Source organism: Camelus ferus, chromosome 29 (genome assembly GCF_009834535.1).
Source record: "Camelus ferus isolate YT-003-E chromosome 29, BCGSAC_Cfer_1.0, whole genome shotgun sequence".
In the NCBI taxonomy this organism is placed as follows: domain Eukaryota; kingdom Metazoa; phylum Chordata; class Mammalia; order Artiodactyla; family Camelidae; genus Camelus; species Camelus ferus.
Window position 1 is genome coordinate 12,082,503 of NC_045724.1, and position 18,790 is coordinate 12,101,292.

General features: G+C 42.7%; 1 protein-coding gene and 1 pseudogene across 1 annotated transcript in view; one reads left to right on the plus strand and one right to left on the minus strand.

Moving 5' to 3' along the window:
- The window catches only part of KCNB2 (potassium voltage-gated channel subfamily B member 2), a 371,601-nt gene that overhangs the window by 44,214 nt on the left and 308,597 nt on the right, over positions 1–18,790 (minus strand).
- Positions 8,453–9,575, plus strand: LOC102505379 (annotated as a pseudogene).

The window sequence follows — 18,790 nt, forward strand, 5'->3', positions numbered from 1 at the left end:
GGATTCTCCAATGTGAATCTAAAATGCATGTAATGACTCACCATTGTTGAAAGTTATTTTTCTGCCAACAGATTGCAATCTACACTAAAGAGACTAAACTGAAGTACACAGAAGCAGGGCTACCTCCAGCATTGCTGTTGATCATTATTTGTGGGCAAAGCGGTTGAAACAGTGAAATATATTGGAAAGAACAGGGACTTTGAGGTCAGAGGCAGCTCCTTCCTTATTCTGATATTGGCACCATGGAACTTCTCTGGACCTCAATGATCTCATCCAGAAAATGCGGTTGTTGTGAAGATTAAATAAAATAATGCCCCCTGCAGAGAGTGGGTACTCGAAGTTCATGCACATCCACTATTTCCTGCACAAGTTTGGGGCTGTGATTCGGATGATGACCGGTGGGAACAGGGGCTTGATGTGACAGGACTGGGGAGGGACCCAAGCTTCACAGGTATGAAGAGCATTAGATTGGCGGGCAGAGATTTACTGGTTCTGTGTTCCATCCCTGCCCCACCACACTCTATACCTTCCTCCATTAAAGCACGGTCATGTCTATGTGATTGACGGTGTCTCTGCCTCCCCACTAGACCTGAGGCTCCCTGGGTGCCTTGTCTTTTCATCTGTAGTCCCAGTGCCTGGCACTGCTGGAAGAATGAATGGAGTGACCAAGGTATTTGTATTTGGGTAGACTGGCCATCTGTGGTTACTTTGCTACAGAGAATGTTCTAGAACTGTAGAATCTGAATCTGACCCTTTGAGAGATGATTAGAGAACTTGTTCTCTATCCCTCTTTCCCTTTCCCCTTTAGAAGCCTAGTGAAGAATAAAGATGAAGAAGTAATGGGATTTGTGCTAATTAGAGAAATGCAAATCAAAACTACAATGAGGTATTATTACCTTACACCGGTCAGAATGGCCATCATCAAAAAATGTACAAGTAATAAATGATGGAGGGGCTGTGGAGAAAAGGGAACCCTCCTACACTGTTGGTGGGCATGCAAATTGCTGCAGCCACCGTGGAGAACAGTATGGAGTTTCCTTAAAAAACTAAAAATAGAGTCCCAGCAGTCCCATGCCTGGACTTACATATGGAAAAGATGAAAACTCTAATTTGAAAAGATATCTGCACCTCAATGTTCATAGCAGCACTATTCACAATTGCCAAGACATGGAAGCAACCTAAATGTCCATTGACAGATGAACGGATAAAGAAGACATGGAATGTACACAATGGAATATCACTCAGCCATAAAAGAGAATGAATTTGCAGCAACATGGATAGATCTAGAGATTATCATACTAAGTGAAGTAAGCCCAATATATGACATCACTTATATGTGAAATCTAAAGTACAACACAAATGTGAAATCTGAGGTATGACAAAAATGAACTTATTTACAGACTCACAAACATAGAAAACAAACTTATGGTTACCAAAGAGGAAGGAGGAGGGGAGGGATAAATTAGGAGTTTGGTATTAACATATACACACTACCATATATAAAACAGATAAACAGCAAGGACCTACTGTATAGCACAGGGAATTATATTCAATATCTTGTAATAACCTATAATGGAAAAGGATCTGAAAAAGAATATATATAAATATATACATAAATATATATATATAAAACTGAATCACTTTGCTGTACACCTGAAACTAACACAACATTGTAAATCAACTGTACCTTAAGAAAAATAAATAATAAAAAAATAAAAAGACTTATAAGAGATTAAAGGACAATACAGTTTGGGTGCTGAGTTTTGCATTTATCACTTCATTTAATTTACTGCTCATGTGTTTTATCATTTCTTTTTGATTAGGGAAATGTCTATTTTCCTTGAGAAGAGGCAGTGGTGAGAAAGTACCTTTAAATTCCTTTCTTATCTTTTGCTGCATTGGATCCTATGATTTTAGCCTCAGTGAGCCTGTCTTTCTAGCTGGATAATGAGAATCTCTGCACTAAGGGATGCTGAGAGTAGTCACACTGAAGTGCTGTAGAGGGTTTTCAAACATGGGACGTGGCACAGTATCTGGCACCATGGCGCTAACATCCTCCCTCTCCCCTGATGAGCATGTGGTACCATTGCCTGTCAGATGTCGGGGAAGCCCCACAGAGCATATGTTCCTTATTGTGTTACGGAGCTCTCCGAAGTCATCCAGAACATTTCCCTCAGGTTACAGATCCTGAGTAGATTTTCCGAGTCCCAGAGTTAGTGTTATACAAACTGCAATTTGTGACTCCCAAATTTCATAAGAGCAGTAGCAGCAGCAGATGGCAAAAATACATTTCTAATTCATTTACAACCCGCTCCAAGAAATGAGTTCTCCCTGTACTCTTCAACACTGTTATTTTTCTATATGTCTCTTCTATACCTTCTAAATAAAATAATTATGAAGGAGAGAGACTGGCTTACACTCCCCTCTGCTGAGAGCCAGCAGCAGTTTATATTACTGGGGAATCATAATAGAAACCTCTACTGCTGAGGAACAAGGAGTTTAATTCTGTTGTTTTTTAAGTCTGATGCTTAAGAGATGGCAAGGTGCTATGTATAATTTACCTTTATGTCCACAGAATGTTTTCTTTAAAATGTATAGCTGTGTCAAAAGCAATAGTCGGTCTGAGTCAAAGTCCTAAGGAACTACTTCAGTCTTGGTTCTCTATGAATTTTTTTTTTAAAATTGAAAGTATAGTTGGCTTACAATTTTGTATTAGATTCTGGTGAACAGCAAAGTGATTTAATTATACATATACATATATATATATATGTGTGTATATTTTTCCAGATTTTCTTCCATTATAGCTTATTACAAGACACTGAGTACATTTGCCTGTGCTATACAGCGGGTCCCTGCTGTTCATCTGTTTCATACATAGTAGTGTGGATGTGTTAATCCTAAGCTCCTAATTTATTCCTCCCCACCCCTTTCCCCTTTGGTAACCATTAAATTTTTAAAAAAATATTGTTTTTCTTGGGTTTTGGGGGGAGTGGGGAGGGAGGTAATTAGATTTCTTTCTTTCTTTATTTTTAGAGGAGCTACTGGGGATTGAACTGAGGACCTCATGCATGCTAAGCATGCTCTCTACCACTTGAGCTATACCCTTCCCCATTTAAAAAAAAAAAAAGCAAAGTTTCAGTAGTTGTTTTAAAAAAAAACAACCTTTCATAATCATGATGGTGATCATAGGTAAGTTAGAAAATTAACTGATTGGAAATCAATCAAGAAATTTTATTAGGAGACTGTCACGTGCAAAACACTTGATTAAAGTGTAAAGACTCTTCTCTGAAGGAGCATCAATCTGGGGAAATGAGACAGACAAGTGATGTGAGGCAGGCTATGTTTATTGGGTGTACCTTCCAAATAGCGCATTTCCGGGAACCACGAAACAGGCTGAAGGAGAACTGTGATGGTGTGTTCTCTCCCACACGCCTGTGCACATCCCAGCTTCCCTTCCGGGGAGAGAGGAAGTCCAGAGCCCCGGCCTAGGACTGGGTTTCAGAGCTGGACACGACTGAGTGAGGGAAGCTGGGGCAGGGTTGAGCTGAGTCCTGTCTGTGCGGTGGAGCATAAGGGAGTAAGAGCCAAGAGGGGCGATCAGTTAGGTCAGGGAGTAAAGCACTTAGGAAAGTAGAGCTGGAAGCATCTCTGGAGCCGGACTTCAACTCCGCCTCCATGCAGGGGGCAGGGCAAATCCTCTCAGCCAGTTGGACAGGGGCTCTTGATCAGAAGGCCTGGTCCCTTTCTTGGCTAGAGATTGGGCTCGTCTCCTGACATGCTCAACAAAGGAAGACCACTTGAAATTGGACCATCCAAGGAAGTCAGAGACCTTGTCAGGCCCTCCTCCACGCAAACAGACTAAACTTACTATGCCATTCAGTAAAGTTTCTGCTTTCTGTGTTTTCAAACAATACATTCCATCTTTTTCAGTTCTTAGAGGGTTGTTCACTAAGTAGTCCAGATCTATCACCAGCATGACCAATTTTCAGATACAGAAAACTGTAGAAGATGCAATACTGGGCTGTATTTGTATTAGACAAATAGGTCGTTCAGGGTGGATCGAGGTATTGGCGGATGCTGTGGTTTCATCTCAAGGTCCACAGTCAGGACCTGCCTCAGCTCCCTCATTTGATGGCAGAAAACAGTTATAGAAAATTCTCATGAGGCTGGCGTAGGGTATCCTGAATAATCCCCGTTCACTAATACAGATCAACCAGAGGCAGAACACCTCCGTCGTCCTGGAGAGCTTGCCTGCAGAAGCAAAAGGTTTTGGGCTGGGGCAGATTCCCCTGCCTGAGCAGCTCAAGCTAGTGGAACAAGGACCATCTTTTGAAAATGAGGGGGGGCCCAGCATCTGTTTCATGTGACCTCGGTTAAGCCATGAGATTATTCTTTTTTCTCTCTGCAGTGCCACTGGATAGCTATCGATTAATATTTACTGACTGTTCCCAATGTGCCAGCTGCCACTGGGATGAAAGCTGATTATCTGTTGAAATCGCTGCTGTCTTGTTTGGCTGACAGAGTTTGGGCCACTGGAAACTTTCTGAGGCAGCCTGTGAACGTCATTGCCAGGAGCAGGGCCAAGGACAATGACCCCACCAGAGTCGGGGCAGCTGTAGGCTCTGTGGGGACAAGCCAGATGAGCTCGGAGGTGCAGGCAGCACTGTTCCCTTCTTAACAGAAACTGCTTTTGAAAAAAGTATCTCTTTCTGAGCCAAGAAAAGTGGAGGGTGGGGATTTATGCTTCCCAGATAGAAATATGCTTTATATCTAATTCCTGGTGGGGAGACACAGTCTAGGAAAGAAAGGAGATTTTTGGAAGTAGAACTTTTGGCCGGGAGCCAGAAGACTGTCACAGGAATGTTGTGTCTCACTCCCTCACCCTCTTTCTGTTGGATTTGCTCTTCACTGCGGTTTCCAGGAAAGAGAAAGAGAGACTGAGACAGGGCAGCCTTTGGGATTATGGAAAAGTGGCAGGGACTTTGAGGTGAAACAAGTTTCCAGATTCTACAAGGTGATGATGCTGAGCTGGGGAGGGGGTTTAGGGTGGGAGGGCAGGGTACCAAGATCAGGAGAGAAGCAAAGACACTCTCAGGCTTTCTTTGTAGTTAAGCATAAGAATATATGAATAAATATCTAAAAAGGAATATATATTTCTCTTAATAAGTTTAATCAAAACACTAACGTAAGATATATGAAATGTAGCAATTAAAATGATTTCTGATATAGGGAAAGATAATTTGTGGGATAGCAAGGTAGGGAAGGCTAAAAAATTTTTTTTTCTTCCCAAACAGCTAGTTTAGAAGGCCTAGATTTGGGGGATGGGGTTTGACTGGACTCCAAGTTGCAACATTGATGTCTTTAGTCAGAATTAGAAAAATTCCAGGGAAAACAGGAATTTAAAATACTAAGAGACAATCTTTCTGGCAGTACATGCTACCTAAAATCATGCATATTTAGAAATAGCCCTACTTACCATCTCAGAAATCAATTATAATTTCAAACTTGTAGCAGAAGAAATTACTATTCAGAGTTGAGCTTTGTGATGATATGTGTAAATGAAAAAGTAAAAAGAGTCAGGAGAAAGAAAGGCTGGGAGAGAGGGGGGAGTAGAAATAGCAATAGAAAAATACTGAAATTATAAGGGGGATTAACTACTGATACAGTAGAGATTAAAAAAATTAAGTATTATGATGCACATCTTTATGCCAATAATATTGAATACTAAGATAAAATGGATAATTTTATAGGAAACAATGAAATACCAGACTGACTCAAGAAGAAGTGGAGAGTCTGACTACACCAACAACTATTAAAGAAACTGAAATCAGTAAACAGAAGCTTAACTTTGTCCAAAAGACACAAAGCCCAAATGGTTTTATATGTGACACTTAACAAATCTTCAAGGAACAAATTATTTCTTATAGAAACTATTTTAAAGAACAGGAAAAGAGAAAGCTACCCAACTCATTTGACTAACAAATAAAAATGAATAGAAAGTACAAGGACATCATAGACTAATCTCATTTAACAAATACAAATGAAAAATTCTTAAGTAAAATATTAGCAAGTTAGTTGAGCAGTATGTATGACTAAGGAGAATTTATTCAAGGAATGCAAGCATAGTTTAATATTTAAGATCTATTAATGAAATATTAATAAAATATAAAAAAACAGATTAAAAGAGATTATGTCATACACTAATGAGCTTATCTACAAAACAGAAACAGACTCACAGACATAGTAAACAAACTTATGGTTACTGGGGGGAAACAGAATGGGAAGGGATAAATTGGGAGCTTGAGAATTTGCAAAATTAACTACTATATATAAAATAGATAAACAACAAATTTCTTCTGTATAGCTATATTCAATATCCTGCAGGAACCTATAATGTAAAAGAATATGAAAAAGAATATATGTGTGTATATGGATGACTGAAACATTATGCTGTACCCCAGAAATTGACACAATGTAAATGAATTACGCTTCAATAAAAAAAGAGGTTATATCATAAAACATATGATCATATCAGTAGACAGAAAAAAATCTGATAGCATTCCACCATCACTTAGGATTAAGAATTCTTACCAAACCACAAATAAAAAAGAAAGTTCCTTAACCTTATACAAGAATCTCTCTAAAACAAAATTCCAAATTAATTTATAGCAATGCAATTCCAAACAAAATCCCAGTAGAGATCCTCATGATATACAACAAGCTGATCTTAAAATTCTCACAGAAGAGCACAAGGTTAAGAAGAGTTATGGGGATGTAATATGCACATAAGGAATATGGTCAGTGATAGTGAAATAACTTTGGATGGGGACAGATGGTTACTAGACTTATCGTGATGATCATTTTGTAGTGTGTTTAAATGTTAAATCACTGTGTTGTACCCCTGAAATTAACACTGTATGTCAACTGTATTGCAATAAAAGAAAAAGAAGAGCTAAGATAAGTTTGAAATACAAAAAATAGTTGGAGGTGGTGGGGAAGGGAATGGCTCAGTGGTAGAATGCATGCTTAGCATGCATGAGGCCCTGGCTTCAATTCCCAGCACCTTCATTAAAAATAAATACATAAATAAATCTAATTACCTCCCATCCCCAAACAAACAAAAAATAGTTGGAGTTGCCACTGTTATGAAGCCTTCCTTGGTAACTAAGGCATGTGATAGCAATGTGGGGTGGATGAAAAAGAACAAATGAAACAGCACAGAGAGTCCAGAAACAGTCCCAAATGTATATAAAAATACATGTGTGATGGAGGTGATATGGCAGATTGGTGTGGAAAAAAATTAAGTCCTCAATAAAAGTGGAAAGTGAAGAGATTCCTATTTCCTGACAGATACAAATTCTGGTGAGATCAATGATTTAAAAGTGGAGAGTAAAACTTTAAAACCTTTAGAAAATAACACAGGAAAATGTATTTATGACTTCAAGGAAGGGAACTGTTTCTTAAATAAGACATAAGAAGCATAAGCCATAAAGGAAAATATTAACAAACTGGATGATATTAAAATTCAAAACCTCTGAGTCTTAACCATGGGAGACAGCGCTAGACTGTTATTAGTCTAGAGAAGAAGGGAGAGGAACCTGCGTAATAAATCTTACTAAAATAACCCATATCTTCCATTAGTTTCTCCATACGTTTACTTTTCCACAGTTTCTTGTCCCTTTAGGGGCCCCTTTTCCTTTTTCTTGTCACTTCTCTATAAATTCTCTGATCTTTGTTAAGACACTATGTGAGCCCCAAGTTCTAACCACCCCTTTGAGTTTCCCCTCACTGAGTTTCTCCCACATGTGTGTGCACTGCACATGTTAATAGACTCTTTTTCTTTCATTAAAAAAAATTCAAAACCTATCTAAAACAAAAGACTCCATATTAGGGGGAAAAAAAAACTGGGAGGAGACATTTGTGAGGCATATAACCTTCAAACAATTTGTTACTGAAATTAGAAAGCATGCCTACAAGGTAATACAAAGAAAGCAGTCTGATAGGAAAAAAAAAAAGAGTGCAAAATCAGTGAGTAAGCAGTTCATAGTATGAGACAATCCTGTGGTCCCTAAACACATGAAAAGATGCTCAAACTCCCCAGTAATCAGAAAAACAAAAATTCACACGATGACAAAATGCCATTTCACCTTCAGATTGGCCCAAATTAAGAGCCTTGACAAGGCCAAGTAGGGGGAAAGAGCCGGGGAAAGGAAGCTCTCTTACGTCTGTGGTTGCTGAAGAGCCAGTCAACACAGTCATTTTGGAGAAGGATTTGGCAAGAAAATAAAGGTAAAAAAAGTGCTGCTCTGTGACTCACAATTCCACTTCCAGGTGTATAAAGGGACTTGTACTCGTGTGTGTAGGAAGAGATACAGGAACATTCACTGCAGCATTGCTGGTAACAACAACGAGGAGGAAACAGTTTGTACGCCCATCAAGAAAAGAAGAGCTTGAGAAAGGGTTTGGGGGGGCCTGTGCCTGGTCTGCGGGGGCCTCATCTAGCGGGATTCCGAGGCGGCGGCGGCATCGGTCCAGGCCCTGCCCTAAGATCTCATCCGGTTCCCTTTCGCCCTTCTCTCCCCTCAGCTCTATACTCCAGGCCCTGTCCCTTGAGCTCTGCCCTCGGATGTTCCACCGCCCAGAGCGTGCATGCGCCGTGGGGCGCCCCAGGACTAGGAGCTGGTGGGTTCAGGGGCTCCTGGGCGGGGGTCCCGGGGCGCCCCTCCTCTCTCGGGACCTGTTGTCCCGGTTCTCGTCTTTCCCCCGGATCTAGTATTCAGGGCGGACCAGCGGAGCGGACCCCGGCAGCTGCTGACCCTCTATAACCCCACGGGAGCAGCGCTTCGCTTCCGAGTCCTGTGCACAGCACCTGCCAAATACACACTGTTTGACACGGAAGGGTATGTGAAGCCTCAATCCTGCACTGACATTGTGATTCGCCACGTAGCCTCTAATCCCAGTCATTATGACGTCCAGGACCACTTCCGCACTGAGCTGTCTGAGGAGAGAACAGAGGGCCGTGTGGTGGGGCGCAAGGACATCACCTCGGTTCTGAGGGACCCCTGCATACCCCCTTAAGCTTCAGGGACAGCCTGAAACAACACCCCACCCAGGGCCTCCTTCCTGGACAGCACCACCCACGGCCCAACACTTCCCAGAAAATCCCCACCCTCAACTAGCCACCAGCTCCTTCCTCCTCTTCTTGCTGACAGGCATAGTCTCTGTGGCCTTCCTGCTTCTCCCGCTCCAGGATGAATTCGGCAGCCAGCTGCCCCAAATCCTGCACGTCTCCCTGGGACAAAAGTTGGTGGCAGCCTACGTCTTGGGCCTCCTGACCATGGTGTTCCTCCGGACCTGAGCTCCAAGCTTAACCTCCAGCCCCCTCCCTGGGCAGGGACATGGACCTGGACGTGAGACAGCCACTGTGATGCTCATAACCTTGCCTCAGCTCCTGCTTCCTTCTTCCTCCTTCCTGCCCTTACCCCACCCCCAAAACCCAGGGATTTGTATTCATTTTCCAAGTTGAATAAAATAAATTTGTAAAATTGAACTGAGAAAAAAAAAAAAAGAAAGAAAAGAAGAGCTTAAAATCCATCTTCCAGGGGAACGTTACCTAGCATTTAAAAAGGAACTGGTATCAGATGGTTAAATCTAAAAAACATATTTTAAATAAGGCAAGAGAAGGATCATTTAGGCTGCTGGTTAACCTCTGGGAAGTGAGAGAAAAGGATCAGGGTGGGCTCTGTATGACTTTGTTCCTCAGAAAAAAACAATCTGGAGCCACGTGTAGGTTTCAGTCAAGATGGAAAGTAGGTAGGTTATGCCGACCTCAGTTCTTTTCTCTTGATCTGAAGTAATTAATAATAAAGATTAAAACAAAGGAACAGCAACAAATCTACAATTAAAGCACAATGAAGCTACAAGGGGCAGTGAGTAAACTGAGAGGCTGAGAGCATCCTGGTAGCCGGGTCAGTGAGGCTGTAAAGGGCCTGCACCCAGATGGTACACAGCGTGGATGGCAGAACATTCCTGACCCGAGGCTGGAGCCAGGGAGATGCCCAGTATAGGACTGACAGCGAGAGGAACCCGCTAGTTAAACTGCCATTTGATGTTTGTTGGGGGCTGGATCCCCGTTTAATCGCTAGGTAGTTTCACTACCCAGTGGCTTCATTTTCTTCTCAGTGCATTCCATTTTTTTTTTAAACCTAATGTTCTGAGATAAAGAAACATTTTAGTGCTTTGTAAACCAAATCAAGTGGACCCTCCCACCAGCCATGTTCTCAGCCATCTGGCCTCTCACACACCATCCCTGACTGGGAGCCCAGCTTTGCATCAGGCTGTAAAAAGGGGTTGGAAACAGAAATGCCTTCTGGGCCCAGGTGAGCCATAATCAGGAGTGAACCAGGAGTGAGGCAAGGGCAGGCGGAAGCCTCTGGGGAGTGGAGGGGACAGTGGGAAATGCGAGAGGGCCTCTAAAGTGGGAAGTGGCTACAAATTTAGCTGATTGTTGCCACATGGAAATGAGGGTGAGTGTCATCAGATTTTTTCCAATTCAAGAGAAGTCAGAAATATGGATTAAAAAAAAAGATCTGAAATGTCCTGATTTTTAAATGTTCCAAGTAATTCAAACGTTTCTGAAAATACTGTGTAGGACAAACAACAACAAAAAACATACACAAGCCGCTCCTTGGGGATCTCTGCTAGCTGACGGTCTTGTTTGGAATCCACAAAGCACTGGCTCCTAGGATCCACCACTGGGTCTCATTACTGCCCCCTGTTGCACAGGAACTACAGGTGCAGGCTAGTAATGAACACATACGCACGCGTGCATACTCAGCCCTAAAGAACTGGCACAAAGATAACAAAAAGATGTGCTGTGTCAGCTTTGTGACATCCAAACAGGACCACCGAAGGAGCTAGGATGGTCACCTAGCGATGGTCCATGTCCTCATGTTACATTCTCCCTGTGCTGCAAGCCCCCTCCTCACTCCCCATCCCCCGCTTTCATTCCATGAGGCCCCTGAAGGCATCTGAGCTTTTCTAACAGCTCATTGACAAAGGGAAAACCGAGGTCCAGAGGGGTCGGTGGGGCAGGAGGGGGGACACTGAGAGGTTACATGGGAGGAATCGAGGAATTGAGGAATCGTACGTGAAGGATGGTGATGCTCTAGGAATTTGTCGAGTGTGCTGTTGGGCACAGGTGTGCCTTAGGGTCTAAAGGGCACCTGAGCCCTTTACTATGTTTTTTTTTTTTTTTTTTCCTGCTAAGAAGAGTAGACTGTAGAATCAGAAGTTTAGAACTGTTATGGAACTGCTCTCATTCGCAGCTATAATAAGGAACTGTACATTTCCCCAGCCTACTGAAATGATAACTCTGGGTTTTATTTTTGGAAAAAGTACTTTTCATCTAGTAAAAAATTAATGGCCTCTGAGTGACAGGGAAGTTCCAAGTGGTTTTCACTAGCCCTTCTCTGGCTGCAGCAGAAGGTAGGAGTGAGGGGCCCGGGCCTCCTCCTGCTCCGAGGGTGGACAGGAGTCCGAGGAAACACCCTGTCCATTGTCTGGGTGCTTCTACTTAAGAAACACAGGCTTTATTCTCCAGAACCTTTCTGAGCCAGTGGCTGGGCAAAGGTAGTTAAGAGTTGTGCATAAATATTGCTAATGTTAGCAACTAACTTCTGTGTAGTTGTGCTTTCCCGTCTACAGATGTTAGGGTCTCTTTACTGTTCTTTCTAAGATTTGGAATAAGTAGAGCATTCCTTCTACTTGAAGTTAATATAGAATAATCACACATCTGATCTCGGCTTCTTGGATTTGACCGTGCATGGGGAATCATCCGCGGATCCTGTGAAAGTGCAGATTCTGATTCTGTGTGCGTGGGTAGGTCTGAGATGCTGCAGAGCCGTCAAGCTCCCAAGTGATGCTCCCATATTGCCGGTCCATGGGCTGCACCCTGAGGAGTAAGGGAAGGTCATGGCTAAGCCAAGGCTAAGGGGGAGGGGGTTGAGAGGAGTGGGGAGAAGACGCAGCTTCCCTTTCTTCACTCGGAAGATGTGTGTGTCCTCTCCTCGCCTGGGTGATCATATGTCATCTGACCCTTGTTGGGGGAGGTCCCTAGCTGGGTGGTGGCAGATGAGGCAGCAGGGGCCCAGGAGGACAGGTATGTTCCTTCCGGGAAAAACACAGTAATGCCATCCGTTACTGTTTTTAGGAGGGCAGCTCTGGAGGAGGTGAGCTTAAGATCAGAGGCGGACAGTAGAGCTCCTACAAGCAGCAAATGATCAGTGTATGGTTTTTGGAGATGGTGGTGGGTTAGGGAAGTGAGAGAGGATGACAATTCTGCTCGTCTATTCTGAGATTTTTCCCCATTGCAGACTGGATGGAGTGAAATTAAGCCCGTGTGCGCCAGGTCTTTTGGCCCGAGTCCCTGGCACACAGATGGTGTCACAGTGGGGCCCCGCCCCCTCCTGTTCCTGACTTGGAGGTGATGAGGGCCTCTAGGCCCCGCAGGATGGTGACAGATGTTTGGTTCCAGCAGCCAAACAAGAGCCTCACCCACAATGTAAACATTTCATCTGCTCGGCTGGTCCTGTCACAGCCCTGCCTCTGAACAACTTTCTTCCTATAGGTCTTTGCATCCACCTCTCCATGGCTGAGATGATAAACTACTGATGGGCAAGGGCTGGGGTGGGCCCCCAAAGCTGGCTCTGCTACTATGCATGCACACTGGGTGGAAGCCAGACTCGCCAACAGTCTGTCAGGAAGTCCCAGGGGGTGCGTTCCACTCAGGACCACCGCCGGCAGGCTGGGAGAGCTCTTGGCATATCTGTGTTCATCAGTGGCTGGAACAGGATGGCGCTTTCAGTTTCATTTTAAGATACTCTCAATAATTGTGGAATGTCTCCAATTAATCCTGATCATTCTGGGCAGAGCCACATCACCTAAGATGCTTCGTAAATGACTCTGGGCAGTGGTAAAGATTTTTTTTTTTAATGAGAGTTATACAAACTAAAGGTAAAAAGTTAAAGGAAAAGACAGTCTTCAACAGACAAAAGAGCAAATAACCCTAATTCACTTTAAATTGAAGATGTGAAGGAGCTTGAGTAAGCGAGTCCACACTTGCCTTTTGATGCTTCCGATGGAAATAAGGAAAATGCTATGTACATTACATGTATTTCACGGAATACCAAATTTGTCAAAACTAAGCAACACATTATCTGTTCTCAGAAAACAGGAGTTTCAGGAAATGCTCTTCTATGAGAAAAGTTAAAATCTGTACGAGAAGAGGCTCTGGCTCCCTGAAAGGTAGATGGGTTATGGGTACCACCTGGGTGGGGACTGGGTACCTCATTCTGCCTCCCCATCCCTCGCAGGGCCGCCTGAGTGACTTCCAGAGGAAGTAATGGACTTCCCTTTGTTCTAAATGGAAAGACTCGTGTGTGTGTGTGTGTGTGTGTGTGTGTGTGTGTGTGTGTGTTGGGGGGGTGGGGAGCATCCCCACCACGTCATGTAGGCTCATAGATCTGCATCATTATCTCCCTCCCCATTGCTGTCACATGATCACTGAACACCCGATTATTCCTTCCTCTTTTTGTCACGCAACTCATCACTGCCAATCACAGGCTCCTGTTCTCTTGGTGGTCAGCTGGCCCTGCCAGAGGCCCCTGGGTAGAACCATGAACAGTCACTGAGAAGCTACTCTGCATCAGGCACTTCTGTGTTTCTCACCTAATCCCATTCCAACAGGTACAGGTGGGGGCACTGGATTTATTATTCCAATTATGAGAAAACACAATTTAGTCAGGTTAAGTTTTTTGTGTTTTAAATCCAAAGCCGCAAGGCATATGTCTGAGGCAGGCTTCAAAGTGGTATTGACTCTAAGACTAGGGTCCTTTCTGTTGGTTCTGCTACACAGTTGTGGGGAGGGTGGCTCAGCATTCACAGAGAAATGAAGCAGGCTCTACCTGCATGGTGCATGGTCCCCCCATCTATGGAGGAAGAGGAAATGTCTCTCTGGAAGTGCTGGCCATTTTAGGTCAGTTTCAAGTTTGGATTTTAATAAATGAGGGTTTTAAAGACAAAAGTCATCACTGAGATCCTTTTTGTGGCATGGTGGAATGTGGAAGTGTCTGAGGGGAGCAGTCTACAAAGAGGGTAGAACTTGACCTTGTGTTGGGCCAAGTGTGGGTGTTGCCAATTCAGGGCACAAAGCTGAGTCTATGTGATTCACTCAGCCAGTGAACACTTTTTGAGCTCCTACTATGTGCCTGGAGAGGCTCTGGGGATCCAAAAGGAATATGCAGATACACTCAATCTATGCAGGAGATACAACTCTTCAAACAGATGCAGAACAGAGCTGGCCCACACGGAGAAATATAAACGTTGTGGTCTGCCGGGAAAATAACCTCCTTGCATATTTTAGAAGATTCTCTGCCAGGACTTTCTTTCCTTCTTGAGAGCTGAACTGCTTTATGCTAATGGGATGAGGTTAGGCACAGGATGAAGACCACATTTCTACTTTATGTCCTTTCATGCAAGGGTAACAGTTTCTGTTTTGAAAAGCTGTTCTCTGTTCCATGTAGAACATCTTGCTATCATTAAGTATTATGTACCACTCAGGACAATTTACTAGGGACAATCGTTTTTAGGACAGACACAAGAGTCATGGAAACCTCCACAGATGATAAATGAAATCAAAAGACTTCCTTTCAATTTTTTCCCCCGAAAACAAAAACTGATTAACATCCAAGAGACTATCTAGGGACTCTCCCACTGCACACACAAGAACCACCACGTTAGAACTAATGGAGGAAAGGATAAAACTGTAGAAGATGCACATCAAAGAAAGCCAGTGAAAGATCTACCTTTAAAGGCTGATGGCAAGGTATTTGGAATGAGGACTTTCTGACAGAGCTATTTGCCTGAGAAAGATGGTCAGTGCCCTTTCTGCTGAGAACTTCAGTCAATTATAGTCACAGCTGCACCGCTGAGATGCCAATTTATTCTCAGATGCTGCCAAAAGGAGCAATTTTCACAAAATGCACCACACGCCTTCTCCAGAGACATTCGTTCTTGTAACAAACAAGTGGTCACAGCTTCAAAGATGCAACAGGCTGTGTGATGCTGACAAGCTGGCAGGAGAGTTCTTTACACTTGAGCACTTTGTTTTTGGACATGGGAGGGCTGCCCTCCAAAGCTGGGAAGAGGGCATGCTGGACTGGTCCCATCAATCAGATACTCCTAGATTTGGTCATGATTCTTCTCTAAGATACAATAGACGTGTACAGTGATTCATCCAAGCAAGAATTATGAGTGGCATTCTCAAGTCTGATTTGATTAAGGTACCATAGGTGTTTAAACTATTTTATCTCCCACAATACAAAAGTGTATTTTCTCAAGCATCTGCTAGCTGTATGGTTAGCAACACAAATTTAAAATAAAACTACAGTGGGAAACATTAATTTATTCATCCAAGTAATATTTGTTGAAAGCCCTTAATTTGAGAGTTTTACACAAATAGCAATGCAAGAACTTGGGGGAAAGAATGCAGTTAGGAATATTTCAGTATGAAGAGAGATTAAGATTAAGACTGGCTACAGGAGCAAGTCCTATTGGATAAACTCAATTCAATTTTCAAGCATTGGCTGAGTATCAACACTGGGATGGGAGGTGTTGAAGATACAAAAATACAAATAAAGTGGGCTTCCCAGAAGCTTGCAATCTAAGGTATTTACATGTTGGTAAAAGTTATAGTTAAGGATTATTAGTTACAACCTCCTTCTCACGTGAAATATTTGTTATTTTTGTCTTGAGCTGCCTTTGCAATGCTTTTCGCCATTAGCACACCAGTGGGGATTTCAGTGTGTCCAAAGTTGAAAGCTTTGTGACACATTCATTCATTCAATAAACATCTACAGAATGGCACTGCACACTTCCTTCTACCTAATTTTCAACAATAATTCCTGAATGCAATGCTTTTATCTGTAATAAACATGCTTCTACATCCATTATCTGATTTATTCTTTCAGCAATCCTGTGAGGTTGGGTTGGCAGGGCGGATATTATTACAGATGAAACTAAGGCTCAGAAAGGTTAAATGCTAGTGTCACATAGCTAGTGTGTTTAAAAAAAAAAAACAAACAGAATGAGAAGCTACATCTTTTGACTCCATTTAAGTGGCTTCCTATATATCACACACTTGCTCTTACTATCATTAGCTACCATTTACTCACTGCTTTAAAACAGGAGGGGGGCAAAGTATTTTGTATCTATCTCCTTTGAATCCTCATAAGTACAACTTAGGAGGAAGGCAAGACTCAGAAAAAGTAATTTACTCAAGGTCATAGTCATACAGCTTACAGGTGGAAGACCCTTGGACCATTTCCCTACACTTTCCCATTCTGGGACACCTTGTTTCCACTCAAGAGAATATAGTATGAGGAAGGTTCAGGTTCTCCCTGACTTGAATACTTTGTCCACTAGACACAGCATGCACCGTGCCTAGGGCTATGATACTTTTAGGGAGCCACTAAATGTTTTTGTGGTAAGTTTATTTCAAATTAGTAGAAGAAATGAATATAAAAACTAATATAGAAGAATGACTCAAACCTGGATTATATTCATTGTTGCTCCAGTGCAGTCATAAAATATAATTTAAAAGATGTTTTTAATGGAAGAAGGGGCCACAAAGGCAAAAGTTCCTGGGTCCCATGAAAATCAGAATGCAGCCTTGCTGCCATGTCCCCTTCCAGATGTGGATAAAACCTCCAAGAGTCTCTGAGCTTTCCTGGGGTCTGCTTCTCCCTCCAAACCCCCTGCCAGCTACGAGGTACAGACTCACTGCTCCCTGCCTCCTAAGGCCATTCAGTCCTGTGCTGTCATCACCCACAAGGCGGGCACCTGCACCACACCCCAGTTCTCACCTCTGGCTGCTTCCCGAGTGGGATTCTTTCCCTCCCTATGGCTGTGAGAGGACTGGTGCTGGCTTGGGCTGGAGGGTCACCTTGCTGGGTGAGCAATGTCTTCTACTCTGTATGACACCCCCCCCCAATTCTGGCCACCTGCCTAATTCTAATTTTGGTAAATGAGGACTTTGTAGGAAGAAAGGCACCCTATCCCATTGAAGGATGGTTTGGTTGGTGGTGGCTAGCATGAGATTGGGGTACAGGGAGGGGCCCCACTTCCATCTCCCCAGGCCTGGATGGAGCCTGCCATGGACACAGGACGTGCACCTTTGGCACAAACAAGCTCTTCCCCTGATGCTCCAGTGTCCTGTTTTGAGTGCTTTTACTTTTCTCAACAGATCAATTCAGAACAGTGCATTTTATGTCTTCCCATCTGAGCTGTAACTCAGGCCACCAAGGTAGTATTTTTTAAATGTTCACTTAAAATAAACAGCTTCAAAGAGTCTCTTTTAATAACAAGGCCCTTATTAGACTGGAAAACATGAATGTGCAATAATTACATTAAAAAAAAAAACTAGAATAAAACCAAAATAACCTCCATTGGCTTGTAGACTATTATTTCATTGATCAATGACATGGATGTCTGCCATGTTTATGTTATTCATTTCAAAGAACTGGACAGAATTTTTCCTGTGAACCCTTATGCCATCCTTGTGAGGTAAAAGATGAAAAGAAGATAACAGTCAAGCAATACTGGAATATACCCAGAGGTAGTGGCCATTGCTCCTCTGCTCCAATCTGGAAAACAGCAGTAGTGATGTCATCTTCATTTGATGCAAAGGAAAAGGAGGCACTGAAGTGGGAATGCTGCTGCTGGACTGATGGTTCAGGGCACACCGTGTCTACTGCGGGCTAATAGCTCACTTTAAATGTGAGTGGATTTATTGGGTTTGCCCTTTTGAAACCCCAACAAGCAAAAGCAAAATGTGTCCCAGCTCACTGATTAAGTTCATGAGAAGTGTGGCCTGTGACAGTGTGGGCAGCATTTTATAAAGCTCTCTTGTTAGATCCCAGACTCATTTGACTAATTCAGGCTTAAACAAGAGCCATTATTTATTATCAAGAAGACAGTCCGTGACCTGCAGCTTCAAGATCTGCTCACAAAGGACTGACTGCCCAGAACAAAGGTAAGAATGGTTTCCTGTAAACTGAGTAAATATTCACATCTGGGGCTACCTGACTTCTCATATTAAGCCATATGTCCCACAATATAGTATTCAGGGATGCATTCATCAGGTGTCACTTGTGTAGACAGAATGATGTCTAAAATAGAGGAACACGAAGAGGATTATAAATGGGTGAGCAACTGACTAACGTAACTCCAAGTGATGGGCTAACTTATTCATTCATTCATTCCTTCATTATTATTTAGTAATCTCTTACTCTATGCCAGGTAGAATGCCGGACATAGTTTGGGACACAGAAATTCCTTGGAAGCAGATACAAACTACTATATACAGAACAGATAAACAACAAGGTCCTACTGTATAGCACAGGGAACTATATTCAGTATTTCATAATAACCTATATGAAAAAGAATATATGTGTGTCTAACTGATCACTATGCTGTACACCAGAAACTAAAGCAACACTGAAAATCCTTTGATAAAAACAAAGAAATTCCAGGCCAGTTATAGAACAATGAAAAACATGATTAAAATGTTAAATTTAATGTTATGTGTATTTTACAATTAAAATATTCTTTTAATTGCATAATTAAAAAAAAAATTCCTTGGACTTCAGGGCTGAAAGACATAGCGTCTGTCCTCAAGGAGCACGTCTTCTGTGAGAGTGTGCAACCCAGGCACCCGGAGGAGGCAGCGAGA